The following is a 14,480-nucleotide window of genomic DNA, read 5'->3' as shown; positions in this document are numbered from 1 at the left end:
AGAAGATCAAATGTTAACCACAGCTCTTTCTTAAAAAACTGCTAAAACAAAGAACATGGACAATAGCTTGGGTTGCCAGATAACATCAGATGAAAAAGTTTTTGATCGCAGTGTTCTATGACCAGACAGAGTAGGTGGGAAAAATAATTATTTTAACTTAAAGGGTGCCTGTCGCCTATGTAGGACAGCAAACCTCAGTTGAAGATTTTCTACATCTATCATACAATATAACTAATCTTATGAGAATTTCATGCTGACATGTATACATTTATGTTTTATAAAACGTAACATATTTGAACAAAAAGCCCACACACAACTATACAACATGTTCAAAAAGCTCAATTTCCTTGGCACAAAACATTTGGTATAATGCACCACAGATTATTAATGGACCCCCCCCCCCCCCTCAAGTAAATTTGTTAACTCATATGCACTTTTCCTGCTAATTTTTTGAATACTGGGTCCCAATGGATTCATAATTTCTTACCGATACTAATACTAATGAATAATTTTTGTTTAGTCATTTGTCTACTGAATGACCTCATAAGGGGAGCAATGGCTATATTACTACAATTGTCTTTCTATTTTTTTTCTCCTTTTTTGACATGTGTCTTTTAGTTTTTAAACAATGCAATACCAGCACTTCAAAAATGGCACAGAGAAACTATTTTCAATATATCAGGGCCACTGGGAACTCCATTAGGCAACAGTTTTTTTACGCTCTCTCACTCTCGAGTGTTTCATTGCAATAGTAACATTCATAATAAAAAAAAATAAAAAAAAAACGAACATAACGGTTAATTCAACCTATAAAAATAACATGATACGCGAGTAAAAGAAAATGTAACCCTGACATTAGTCATGAACAATACAGTAAATCTAGATATAACTTTAATCTTTAGATTTACTCAGAAAATCGTAATAAGGAATTCAAATATGTGTTATGGACACAGAGGATGACGGAATAAAGCTGCTGCTCTTTTGCTCTCAAGTTAAAATGATTTTGGTATTTTGTAAAGATGACCCATAGGAAGTTTGGTATGTCTTAAAGTGGATGTAAACCCTTACATATACCCAGTGATGTAACTGGCTTCAGGTAATATACAGACATGAAACGCATCCTCCTACTTAAGTTGAGCTCGTCTATCTCCAGTCCTCTTCTCTACTTCCATTCAAAATTGCTGAATTTACAAAGTTTGTCTGAGAATTCAGAAAAGGGGCAGAGAGATTAAATTTTACCGTGCAGAGCTTAGTAAGGAGAGCTCTGACAGCTGATTGGTGGGAAGGGACACACACCCCTTTACACAGGAACAGAACTGAGACTGTCAATCAGCTGGAGGTCCCGCCATTTTTCTCTTGGTGTCAGGAAAACATGTTAGAAGTGACTCATGCTGATAGCAGAGGAATGAAGCAGCAGACAGAAATTACACTTCTCTCTCTTAATTAAGACAAGGACACACTATAGAGGGAAGAGAAGAAAAGATTGATCGCACACTTGAATCCAAAAGACGCTGTAGAAATTTATTGTCATGAGCCAGACAACATTGCAATGATGATCAGTTGACGCATTTCACACAAAAAGAACCATGCTTGCTCACAATAATTGAAATGCTCACAATACAAGCTATTTAAATGTACATCGCAAATATTCCACACAGAACCACTTTTTTCTCTTACCCTTGAAAAGTGAGCAATTTTGGTTGCTTTTCATCATTTTTTTTTTTTTTTCCTCTTTGAAAAGCGAGTGATTTTGGCTGCTTTCTAGGGTGGTTCTGTGTGGAATATTTGCAATGTACATGCATTTATATACACAATATTTTGCCTCCACATGATTTATATATATGTGGACATGGCTGATTTTCATGTGTATGTGCATTCTTTTCATCATGTATAAGGTTTAGCATCTTATTGTTTCCTCTTATCCTTGAACAATTTTAAAAACGTCTTTAATAATAAGTAATAAATCATATAATTAGACTTAATTTGTTATACAATGATATATGCTATTTATATTGGTATATAGACACGTTTTTGTCGCTCGTTTTTCTATTTTTAATACATTTCTTGTTAACATTGTCTGTTTTTTGTTTTGACTATTTTGTGATCAGATGTTTTAGCATTTAAGAAATGTTTTTATGTCGGTGAAGTTTTTTGTTGATTGCTCTTTAACTACAGGTGTTTTGTATTAGGTGTTTGGTTTGATATACGCCTTTAAATAGCTTGTATTGTGAGCATTTCAATTGTTGTGAACAAGCATGGTTCTTTTCGTGTGAAACACATCAACTGATCATCATTGCAATTTTGTCTGGCTCATGACAATGAAGAAATTTCTACAGCATCTTTTAGATTCAAGTGTGCGATCAATCTTTTCTTCTCTTCTTGATATTGCCTACGGTGATGAGACAGGATTAGCACCTTGGATCGGGTGTGTCCATTTTTTGCCTGAAGCGGTGTGTGCACCCTTGTTCTGTTTCCACACTATAGAGGGTAATTCTTTGTTCACATTTCATGTCTGAGGTTTACTACCACTTAAAATTATTGTGGCTGTGACAGGGAGGAATGTGCTGGTCTACTCAATATATTTATTTATATATATATATATATATATATATATATATATATATGTATACACACACACACAAAACACACACACATATACAGTATATATATATATATATATATATATATATATATATATATATATATATATATATATAGAGAGAGAGAGAGAGAGAGAGAGAGATAGAGTGAGAGATATTCAATTAAGACTGATCAATTTTCAATAAGTGGTCTTTTATAAGAGTACAGCAGACATCTTTAAAAGAGAAGAATGAGTTTTTTTTTTCCCCATCATACTTACCTAGGTGGATGCAGCAACGGTCCGATGCTGCATCTGTCCCCTGGCACCACTACACTGAGAACTGAGTGATCGAAAATCGCTGATGGCTCGACTCTAACAGCTCCTCGAGCAGAGAGCTGGTGACTGTCAATCAGCATCACTCCTCCATGCTCACTGGAGCGCTGAGCTGTGGAGGGGTGGGGAGCGGCCGTCTCAGGTTCTCAGTGGCTCGCTGAGATGGGTGTCAGTCCAGGCACCTGGCAGATCCCAACTTCCATTGTCACGATGATGCGGTGCCTGGACTGATTTCAGTGATGTTAACAGAGAGCGGACTTCAGTCCGCTCTCTGCTGAAAATGGGTCACAGGTGTACCAAACAAATTGCACTCCTGTGACCCATAGGAGAAGTCCAGCCAAATGAGCTTAGGCTGGACTTTTCCTTTAATAAACACCATTCCTTGAGCTGCACTGCAGTATAAAAGACTTTAAAAAAATGGCATTGGGCATTATATTTTGTTTATGCACATTGATCCCAGTTATAAATGGTACATTACCTCGCGTTCCTGTCCATAACACTACATTAGCATGGCAAACCACGGCATACATAGTCAATGCTATGTGAGATTTATTAGAAGCGCAGCTGTCCGGAAATAGCGCTTATATGCAGCACAGCTCTATGCCTGTGTAGTTATAGGCAAATTATTCCTAATTGCATCACCTATAAGTGAAGTATACTTCTAATTATCCTCTTCCTACAGCTGTATGAAAATCAATAACCATAAGCCTTCCAATGAAACACACACTGCACGCTTCCCCAGGTTCCTAATGAATGCAAATAGTTTGACCTTTCCTTGACAAGCTTGAATATTGTTTCATATTTTTGCCATTAAAATTGCTGCTATCAGCAATTCACATTACAAACAGGAAAAAAGAAAGCTGGAAAGAGAGAGAGAGAGAGAGAGCGAGAGAGAGCGAGAGAGAGAGAGAGAGAGAGAGAGAGAGAGAGAGAGCGAAAGAGAGAGAGAAAAGATAAATAAAAATAAACAAACATGATAAAAATCTTGACGACATCAAGAGGAAATCAAAATTGTACAAAACAACAAGTGGCTGAACTTTTAGCATCTGAAAGCATATATTTAGATGACGAACGTCTCAGTTGCATAATGAATTTCTTTTATTCACGTAGCTTTTTGTCTGAAGAGCCTCTCAAATCATCACGCAGATGTGGCTCTGCATAATTTTTATATAAATATTAGAGAAACACTTTGGTAATTGGTTTCCATCGAAATTCATAGTGATTTCTTCTTGAGAGTAGCATTCCTTAAAAACAAAGGTTAATTGAAGTTTGGATTTTATGAAAGCCTTAGCAGGTGTTATATGCCACTTTTGAGATAAATCAGTTGATGATGCAGCATCAACTTTTACCCATGGGAAGTAAAAACACTATTTTAACCCCTATTAATTTAAAAGAGTACAGTTATTAGGTTACAAAAGACAGTTCTAGTTCTCCCATTTCCATTGAGGTTAATTTCGTAGTGTGTGTGTGTACATTTTTCACTTGTTTCTGTAACTTATACTAAGTTGACAATGTTTTTCAGGCTCTCTTTAGCTTTGAATCCTCAACAACATTTACATATCCACAGAAGTGGTCATCCCGCGCCAGCCAATGAATGCTTAGCTGGTGGAGTCTCAAAAGGTCCATAGAGCCAATAATGGCCTGTCTAAAAAGCACAACCTGGGAGTGCAATTTCAGATTCTAGTTAGTTGATTTCCTAAAATGGGTGTCAGAATATTGCATATTTTACTTTTACTATAGTGCAACTACTAAATACTGTATAGTAAATAAAAGAAATGTAGCATTTATAACGTAATATCCCAGAGTTAAAATGGAAAAACCTATATACAAATATGTTCTCGTGTGTGTTTTCTTACACAAAATGCCATATAAAATAAATGTGGGAAGTAACCTCATATACAATGATGCCTAGTCTTTTGCTGCCGGCAAAAGCAACATGCTGATATTTTAAAATGTGCTACTAACCAAAGAATATAAAAGACTACCTTGCAGAAAGTTTCAATTACAAGAAAAGGTTAAAAAGTTGTGTTTGGTTATTATATTTCAGTTTATGAAACTGCACTTTAAATTATTCGCAGTTGCAATTTATTTCTATAAAACAATCTTTACTAGAATGTTAAACAATGTTTAGATGCTTACCTCAACAGCATGCTGAGGTAAGTAAATTTGGTCAGCACCGCATCACAGTGGCATCATTAGGGTTGGTGTCACCCAATGCTCGCTCAGACTGTCACTCTCTGGGCGACGCACCTGTGTATAATGAAAGGAGGCAGCTTCAGCGGCAGTGAGAGTGAAGAGTCTCACTCAGGCAGGGATAGCGTGACGTCGGCACGTTGCGGCTGAAGAGCTCTGCCTCCAGGACCCTCAGCCCACTCAAGATGGTGTCACCACTCTGAGGTTGTCAACCGTTTGTGGGCCCTGTCCCCTGCCTAGCAACACCACTGCCGCATCACCCTGGGCCAGTTCAGAGTTATTGGTATCAACAGAATAAACTGTTAACTAAGTGGTCCACACCCAGCATCTACCACTTGTAGCACTGGTCCTGAAATACTTCTGAGCATAGGGGAAACACCCGTAGGCCAGCACAATGCTGATTGAGGTAGTCTGCTGGCCAATTACCTATACATAGAATGTGATGGACAAAGCTGCATTGTGGAGTTTTTCCAGGCTAGAATCCTTTGTACCTTTCTTGCTGTAGCAATGCTTCTGGTTCTTCCCTGATGATTAATGTGCACCACTGCCTTGGCATTGTTTGACTGGATCCTGATTGGAAGACTATCCAGTTGGAATATCCAGTGTTGCAGCTCCTGAATGCTAAATGGGAAACTCAGCACGTGTGAGATCCAAAGATGTCCAGAGGAGAAAAGCGTCATGCTCTAGTCTAATAGGGAACATAGGATTACCTTGTATGGGTAAATACAGTTGTGTGAATAAGTATTTGCATTCTTTCTGATTTTTTTTTTTTTTTTGCATAGTTGTCACACTTAAATGACCCAGATCATCATACACATTTTAATATTACACAACGATAATCCAAGTAAATACTAAATGCAGTTTTTAAATATCGGTTTCATTTATTAATGCAAAAAAGCTGTCCAAACCTTCCTGGCTTTATGTGAAAAAGAAATTGCCCCTAAACCCAATAACTGGTTGTGCCACCCTTGGGGGCAACAACTGCAATCAAGCGTTTGCGATAGCTGGCAAGGAGTCTTTCACATTGCTGTGGAGCAATTTTGGCCCACTCTTTGCAGAATTGCTTTAAATTCAGCCACATTGGAGGGTTTTCCAGCATGAACAGCCTGTTTAAGGTCATGATACAGCATCTCAATTGGATTTAAGTCTGGGCCTTGACTAGGCCACTCCAAAACCTAAATTTTGCTTTGTTTGAACCATTTGAAGATGGACTTGCTGTTGTGGTTTGGATCATTCTCCTGCTGCATAACCCAACTGCACTTGAACTTGAGGTCACAAACTGATGGCCCGACATTCTCCTTTAGGATTTTCTGGTAGAGCTCAGAATTCATGGCTCCATCAATTATGGTAAGTCGTACAGGTCCTGAAGCTGCAAAGCAGCCCCAGACCATCACGCTACCACCACCATGTCTGACTGTTGGTACGATGTTCTTGTTATGAAATGCTGTATTTGTTTTATGCCAAATGCAACAGGACGCACATCTTCCAAAAAGTTGAATTTTTTGTCTCATTAGTCCACAGAATATTTGCCTAAAAGTCTTGGAGATAATCAAGATGTTTTTTGGTAAATGTGAGATGAGCCTTTGTGTTCTTTTTGGTCAGCAGTGGCTTTGGAACTCTCTCAATAGATGCCATTTTTGCAACTTTTGCTGAAGTAAAAGTGAGCAGGATTATTGACATCCTCCCAGTGCTAATCCACCAGGACCAATTGGGGTTCAAGAAAGGGAGACAAACGGTAGACGCCACAAGGCGTATAATCAATATCATCCACCACACCAAACATCGGAAAATGCTTTCTCTGCTTCTGCCTCTAGATGCAGAGAAGGTATTTGACAGAATACACTGGTCATACCTTCAGCAGACATTACAGAAATTTGGATTCCAAGGTCACATATTATCCACTATAATGGCTCTCTACTCCAAGCCCTCCACTCAGGTTTAGGGTTTGGCAATGCTCTCCTCCACCTTCCCTATATCAAATGGGACCCGCCAAGGCTGTCCCCTTTCCCCGTTGATATTCAACCTCCTTATGGAACCATTAGCCCACAAGATCTGCTCCCAATAAAACATTGTAGGAATAAAAATAGGTACTGAAGAACATAAAATCAACCTATTTGCGGATGATGTAATTCTTATGCTGTCAGACCCACAATCATCACTAGAGGCGGTGTATTTGACACTGCAGGAGTTTGGCTCTATCTCCTATTATAAGGGTCAACGAGTCCAAATCCCACATCCTAGGACTTAACATTCCCCCTACTACCCAACCGATTATCACGGACCGTTTCCCATTCCTCTGGGCAGACAAATCTATAAAACACCTAGGAATACATCTCACAGCTAATCCTCAATCCCTATTCTAAGAAAACTTCATCCCCTACCTCCACTCTACAATCCGAATTAGCACACCTTGCCAAATTTACACTCTCATGGTTGAGAAGAATGGCGTCCTTCAAGATGCTTAAGCTCCCACAGCTATTATACCTCTTCCGCAACCTACCTATTCCGATACCTGCATCACATTTCCATAAACTGCAAACAGTGTTAAACCACTTTATCTGGCAGGGCAAAAAAGCAAGATGTTCACACTCTAAGCTGCTCAAACATAAAGCAGCTGGAGGCATGGGACTTCCCGACCTCAGGGATTACCATCTAGCAACACTACTAACCCAATTCAAAGACCCCACATACAAAGTCCATGGAGGAACTTAGAAAGCCTACAAGTCCCAGTTGGAACTTACACAGCTGGATCATTAGCACGCTTCACAAGCACAAGAAAGAGACACTTCTATCCCCTACTGTAAAAGCATCAATGGTGGCCTTCCAGCATCTGACCCTTAAATCATCTCACAGGGGATCTCTGAACACAATCCCCATCCCACTAAATATGATCTCCCTTCTAACATCTGATATCAGCATCTCATCATGGACAATGAGAGGCATTACCTTAGCATTGGATCTTTATACATCCAGAAGACTTAAATCCTTCCCCAAACTTCAGAAGGAGTTCAACCTCCTTAAGAAAGATTATTATCAGTACCTTAGAATCACCCACTGCCGGATCCATTCACCTGCAATATTCCAATTCGTCACTAACCAACTATTGAAATATTGGTTTGAGGACAGTCCACATATTAAAAAGGTATATCACGTTTCTATCAAACATTAAAAAATAAAACATTGTTCTCTAAAACTCAATCCCAAAATAAATGGTAGTGTGAACTAGGAACACAATTCTCGGAAGAGCAATGGAGAGTGGCCTTAAATGCACCATACAAGGCAACTAAATCAGCCAATCTATGGGAACTATCATATAAGATTACCATCAGATGGTACCGAACCCCACATATCCTACACATAATAGACCCCTCTAAATAACCACTGTGCTGGAGAGAATGTGGCTTCCACGGCTCACTCTTACACATTCTGTGGTCTTGCAGATTCCTAACCCAATACTGGGCCAATGTTTTCAAACTCATTCAAAATGTCACCCATATTCAGAGAAATCCCTGAACTTGCCATATAAAGCCTAGGAATTGAGGATTTCCCCTACACACTCAGAGATATAATTACACACATACTACTAGTGGCTAAACTGATCATCACACGCAACTGGTATTCTAAACTGAGCCCCTTTGCATCAAGCAAAGGCAGTCTACGTACAACACAAGCAGAATGGTCCCAATGGTCCATCTGGTATAAAGAAACATTTGATAAGACAAATCAATAGATTAATGCATGCTATATAATGCCCACAACATTCTGACCACTTAGTCTTTGCATTCCCAATGCATCATCATAGGGAACACACTGCTATACATAGACTGCCTACACTGCAACAGAAATGGAGGGATCATCTGTTACCCTTGTCCTCAGTTTAACGTTAACTCAGCACCCACATAAGGCATTAGACAATTAGTTCTCCACCAGTAGTCTTAATCGACTGTGATATGAACAAGAAGCAGTGTATCTCTCCCTCCCCGTCACAGCTTGTACACACATGGGGTGACCAGGGAATGGAGGATCACCTCCCATCCCTAGCCAGGTTTTGAATTCAATTCTGTTAATGTACATGCTTTTTACCCATTAATTAACGCAGCACAAATTGTTAGAACTATGACCACTTAATACTGTCTAATGTATGAAACATGTACATAACTGTTTTTTTTCTAAACTTTTTTTTTTTCTAATGGCTATCTCTTCGGCTAGAAGAGTATCAGTTGGCTGCTTTTTCTTGTAAAGAGCCATATTTGATTGTTCATAAAGGCAGGGTGGTGTTGCGACCCCATCCGTCCTTTCTACCTAAGGCAGTATCAGGTTTTCATCTAAACCAAGATGTTATCCTGCCTTCCTTTTTTACAGAACCTAGTTCTGCACAGGAAAAGTTTTTGCACTCACTTGATGTGGTGAGAGCAGTCAATCTATCTGAAAGCAACAGCTCAGATATGTAAAACTGATGTTTTACTTGTACTGCCAGAAGGTCCCAGGAAGGGCCAGGCAGCATCAAAGTCTACTATTTCCAAGTGGATTTGGCAGGTTATTATCCAAGCTTATGGTTTGAAGGGGAAAACTCCTCCCTTCCAAGTTAGAGCGCACTCTATCAGGGCAGTTGATGCTTCCTGGGCAGTGCATAACCAAGCATCCATGACTCATAGACTGATACTTGGTCTTCGGCCCATACATTCAACAGGTTCTATCAGGTGGATGTAAAAGGACATGAGGATGCCACCTTTGGGCACAGTGTTCTGCAGGCAGCAGTATAGATCCTCAAGTCTGATGGCAGACATTTTTTTCTGTGTCTCCCTCCCCTCAAATGGCATTGCTTTGGGATATCTCATGTAGTAATTAATATGGCTCTGTGTCCCGTGATGTATGATTAAGAAAATAGGATTTTTATAACAGCTTACCAGTAAAATCCTTTTCTTGGAGTACATCACAGGACACAGAGGTCCCGCCCCTCTTTCTGGGATATATGTATATTACTTTGCTACAAAACTGAGGTACTCCCTGTAATGGTAGGGGTTATATAGAGAGGGGGACTTCCTGTCTTGGGTGTGCCAGTGTCCATAACCTGAAGGTGGCCTATAACCCATGTAGTAATTCATTTAATCTAGTAAGTAATTAACTCTGTGTCCCGTGATGTACTCCAAGAAAAGGATTTTACGGGTAAGGCCGTTATAAAAATCCTATTACACTGTGGCAGGGCAGGTCAGTGAACATGTGGCTGGTTGCTTGGGCAAGCCTGGAAGAGTGGCGGCATCCTGGTTGTGAGGTTGCACCTAGTAAATAGATACCCAACCTGCCAAACCTTTAAAATGTCTGTACCCTATATTTTCTATACGCAACACTTTATAAGCCCCTATATGTCATCAGTTTAGCATTACAAAGGAGGTCTGGTGCTATAATTATTTCTCTCATTTAAATTTGTAACATGTGTATCGCCATCTACGTTTTCAGGAGTGGGAGCGTGCGTTTACATTTGTAAATGCGTATATGTGGGGGTGGGGGGATTTCATGTGCTTGGGTGTAACTTTTTACAATTAAAAAAATATATATATTTTTTTACATAAGATTTTTTCCAATCATATAGGGGACAAACAATTCCTCTACATGATGATTTGTTTTTGGTGACAGGTTCTCTTTAATGAGACATCCAGACCCAGACATTCAGACCCTTTGCGCCACTGAATGTAATGCAATGCACATTGCACAGCATTACATTCTGTCCAAACTGTAACAAGGACCCGGGGGTTTGTCGAGCCCTGTATATAATATATTATTATATACAGGGCGCGCACACACACACACACACACACAGTATATCTCATCGGCCAATTTATTAGGTACACCTTGCTATTACAAGGTTGGAACCTTTTGCCTTCAGAACTACCTTAAAGGCTAAGTCCACCTTTGTTCACCTTTTTTCTTTTTTCTAAATTCAAGCTCCCCTATGTACCAATATAGCATTAATTTACTTATTTTGGAAAAATAAAATAGCTTTCCATTTATTCTACATATGCTTACCTCTCTGTCTTTATCTTTATGGATGTTTCAAAACACTGCTCGATTACTTCTGCCTTACTTCCTGGACAGACTTTAGGTCATGACACAGGAAGGAGTTGACCAGCTGATCTCGTTAGCACACACCCTGCATCATTTACCCTCATAGGTGAGCTGCAATTAAGAAAAAAGGTGAACTTATCCTTTAATTCTTCGTGGCATAGATCCAACAAGGTGCAGATTTGTCGAATGCACATCCATGTGAATCTCCTGTTCAGCCACATCCCAAATGTGCTCTATTGGATTGAGATCTGATGACTGGATGCCATTGGAGTAAACAGTGAACTCATTGTCATGTTCAAGAAACCAGTTTTTTTTATTTTCTCTTGCCTTTCTATAATTTTGAACCGGTCTGCCCTTTCTCCTCTGATATAAAGGCATTTCCGTACACACAACTGCCGCTCACTGGATATTTTCTCTTTTTTGGACTATTCTCTGTAAACCCTAGAGATGGTTGTGCAAGAAAATCCCAGTAGATCAGCAGTTTTTTAAATATTCAGACCAACCTGTCTGGCACCAACAACCATGTCATGTTCAAAGTCCCTTAAATCCCCTTATACAAGTTCAGGCCTTGTCTGTCATGGTGGGCATACCCCTGAAGAGGGCTTTAGGGTCTGGGTTCCATAGCGATAGACTACAGCTCTGGTATATAAGAGAGTCCTTGATGCAAAATTTGTTTGTCTACATATGAGCATTAAAAAATAAACATCCGATGCGTTTCGGCATGAGCCTTAGTCATAGCCTACTGCCCTGGACCTATATAGCACCCTTTGGCTGAATACAATATGTAGCACTAAGTGCTAAGGTGAGCATCCATGCAGTATACAGTGCCCGAAGCAACATTGAAGGCCATCCCCATGGTCTGGGGTCCTTTTACATCTGCCAAGGTTTTACCAAGACTGCACCTATTAGGATGAACTGCTTCTAGTGTTTTATTAGAAGGTCATGCATACGTTTATTGTGGGTTGATTGGAGAATTCAAAGATACAATAATACAATAACTAGTTAAGCTAAGAGTGATTTCCCCACAAAGGAGAAGCGGTCCATCACTTTAGGACAGCTTTTCCAATGTCCAAACACCTGAAGGTACAGGTCTGTAACCCAGGGAATATTATGCCTGGGTCATGTACGGATATAAAATATGAAATACATTTAAATATATTTATAGCTATAAGCTGAATTAACTACAGTACAGTAACTGCTAAACTTGCATTCAGTTTACAGCTTTTGTTAACATGTTGTGGCAGTTATATATGGAATATTAGGGAATACTCAAGCAGAATTCTGAATATCACCTACTCCAAAACAGTGTGTTGCCTGACACGGTATCACAAAGTGTCTCTTGGGATTAATAAGAACATTATTCTAAGGCCAATATAAAATGACAAAAAAAAAAGGTATAACTGAGTTGCATATGTGCTTGCTACTGCATAATTAACAGATTTGTGTCTATCATGATCACACATAATTACTTTGTGGCCCTGGGCTTCGCCTATCTAAAGCATGATTAGAACAGGAATGTGAAATTACAGGATTAAAATACACATTCCTTCTACTTAAAATTAAATCTAAATTATGGCAAATTGTACTCAAAGGTTTGCCTTAGCCCAGATGAGTTTACTACCCAAGCATATTTTTTGTGTGATGAATGTTTTTCAAAGCGATTAAATTAGATATTTGTCAATGATTTACTGCACACACGGCAACAGTGGTAATAAAGTAATCCCAGACATTTGCAAGAAAAAAAGAGCAATGCCCTTAAACCAGACTTCTCCATTTTAATGTAGACGTGCTATGGTCTTATATTATGCTATCCCTGCCGTTCAGAAACCATGCAGAACAATATTTCCTGACTCTGATGTAGCTATGACATAAGGTGAACATAGCACATAAGTTGGAGTGTCTGTTGTCCCTGGCCATGTATAGAATGTACTAGTGGGCCAATGAGCACAGTCTGACCATAGGCATTTAGAAAGTTTGCACTACTAAGCTGACCATACACTGAGTGAAATTCAAGTTCTGTGGAAGGAACTTGCTGGAAAACTGTTGTCAAACAGCAGCTGCAGCCATTGATCGGTGTTTTCTGTGGTTATCAACAGTTTATGGCCAACTTTAGCTGATAGGTAAAATGAGTTCAAAGCTCCACAATTCCGTCAGGTAGATCGGATGGAATGCCTGTACAACTCTGGTGGGAAGAAATGTAACAAACTGCATATTTTTTTCCTTGCTTTCTGTTTCTTTTTACTTGGCCTATCTGTGGCAGAAAGTAATAAAAAGCTCTCTACAATGCTGGCTATACATGAAATTCTTTATGCCAAGTGGTGAAACTGCAGTAAAGCAGCACGTTCTGGGGCCAACAACTTGACTTGGGTTTTCATCCCCTCTCTCATAACAACCATTTGGTTGCCTGTAGTCAGACAGCACAAACAGCATTGTTGGAGCTGCCTGATGATAGTCTATATATAACCAAGACAGAAGAAAACTAATGCCCCATTTTTGGTTTCATCAGTGGTGCAAAAAAAGGTAGTATAAGCTCTACTTATCTAAGTCAATGCAGTTTAGAGACAGAGGCTACAACTTCCTTGAGTTTTATGTTTAGGCGGATGAGCATTGCGTTGGATGCACACTATATTGTCAAAAGTATTAGGGCACCTGACTTTACATGCACTTGAAATTTAATGGCATCCCAGTCTTCGTCCAAAGGGTTCAATATTGAGTTTGTCCACCCTTTGCAGCCATAACAGTTTAAACTTTTCTGGGAAGGCTGTCCACAAGGTTTAGAAGTGTGTCTATGGGAATGTTTGACCATTCTTTCAGAAGCACATTTGTGAGGTCAGGCACTAATCTTAGACGAGAAGGCCTGCCTTGCAGTCTCCATTCTGATTCATCCCAAAGGTATTCTATTGGGTTGAGGTCAGGACTCTGTGCAGACTAGTCAAGTTCCTCCACCCCAAACTCGCTCATCTATGTCTTTATGGACCTTGTTTGTGCATTGGTCATGTTGGAACAGGAAGGGACAGCCACAAACTGTTCCCACAAAATTGGGAGCATGAAGTTGTCCAAAATGTGACGCCTTAAGAGTTCCCTTCACTGGAACTAAGGGGCCAAGCCCAATCCATGAAAAATAATCCCACACTCTATAATCCCCTCTCCACCAAATGGTTTGGACCAATGCACAAAGCAAGGTCAACAAAGACATGAGTGAGTAAGTTTAGGGTGGAGGAACTTGATTGGCCTGCACGTAGTCCTGACCTGAACCATATAGAACACCTTTGGGTTGAATTAGAGCAGAGACTGAGCCAGACCTTCTTGT

General features: G+C 39.6%; 1 protein-coding gene across 2 annotated transcripts in view; it reads right to left on the bottom strand.

The window, feature by feature from the left end:
* LOC143997335 (uncharacterized) overlaps positions 1-14,480 on the bottom strand; it is a 585,170-nt gene that overhangs the window by 338,266 nt on the left and 232,424 nt on the right. The gene's annotated exons all lie outside the window — the stretch shown is intronic.

The sequence above is a fragment of the Lithobates pipiens genome, unplaced genomic scaffold, assembly GCF_037356315.1.
Source record: "Lithobates pipiens isolate NorthernLeopardFrog02 unplaced genomic scaffold, aLitPip1_a1.2 Scaffold_19, whole genome shotgun sequence".
In the NCBI taxonomy this organism is placed as follows: Eukaryota; Metazoa; Chordata; class Amphibia; order Anura; family Ranidae; genus Lithobates; species Lithobates pipiens.
Note: the sequence above shows the minus strand (reverse complement) of the source record. Positions and strands in the feature narration are given on the sequence as shown.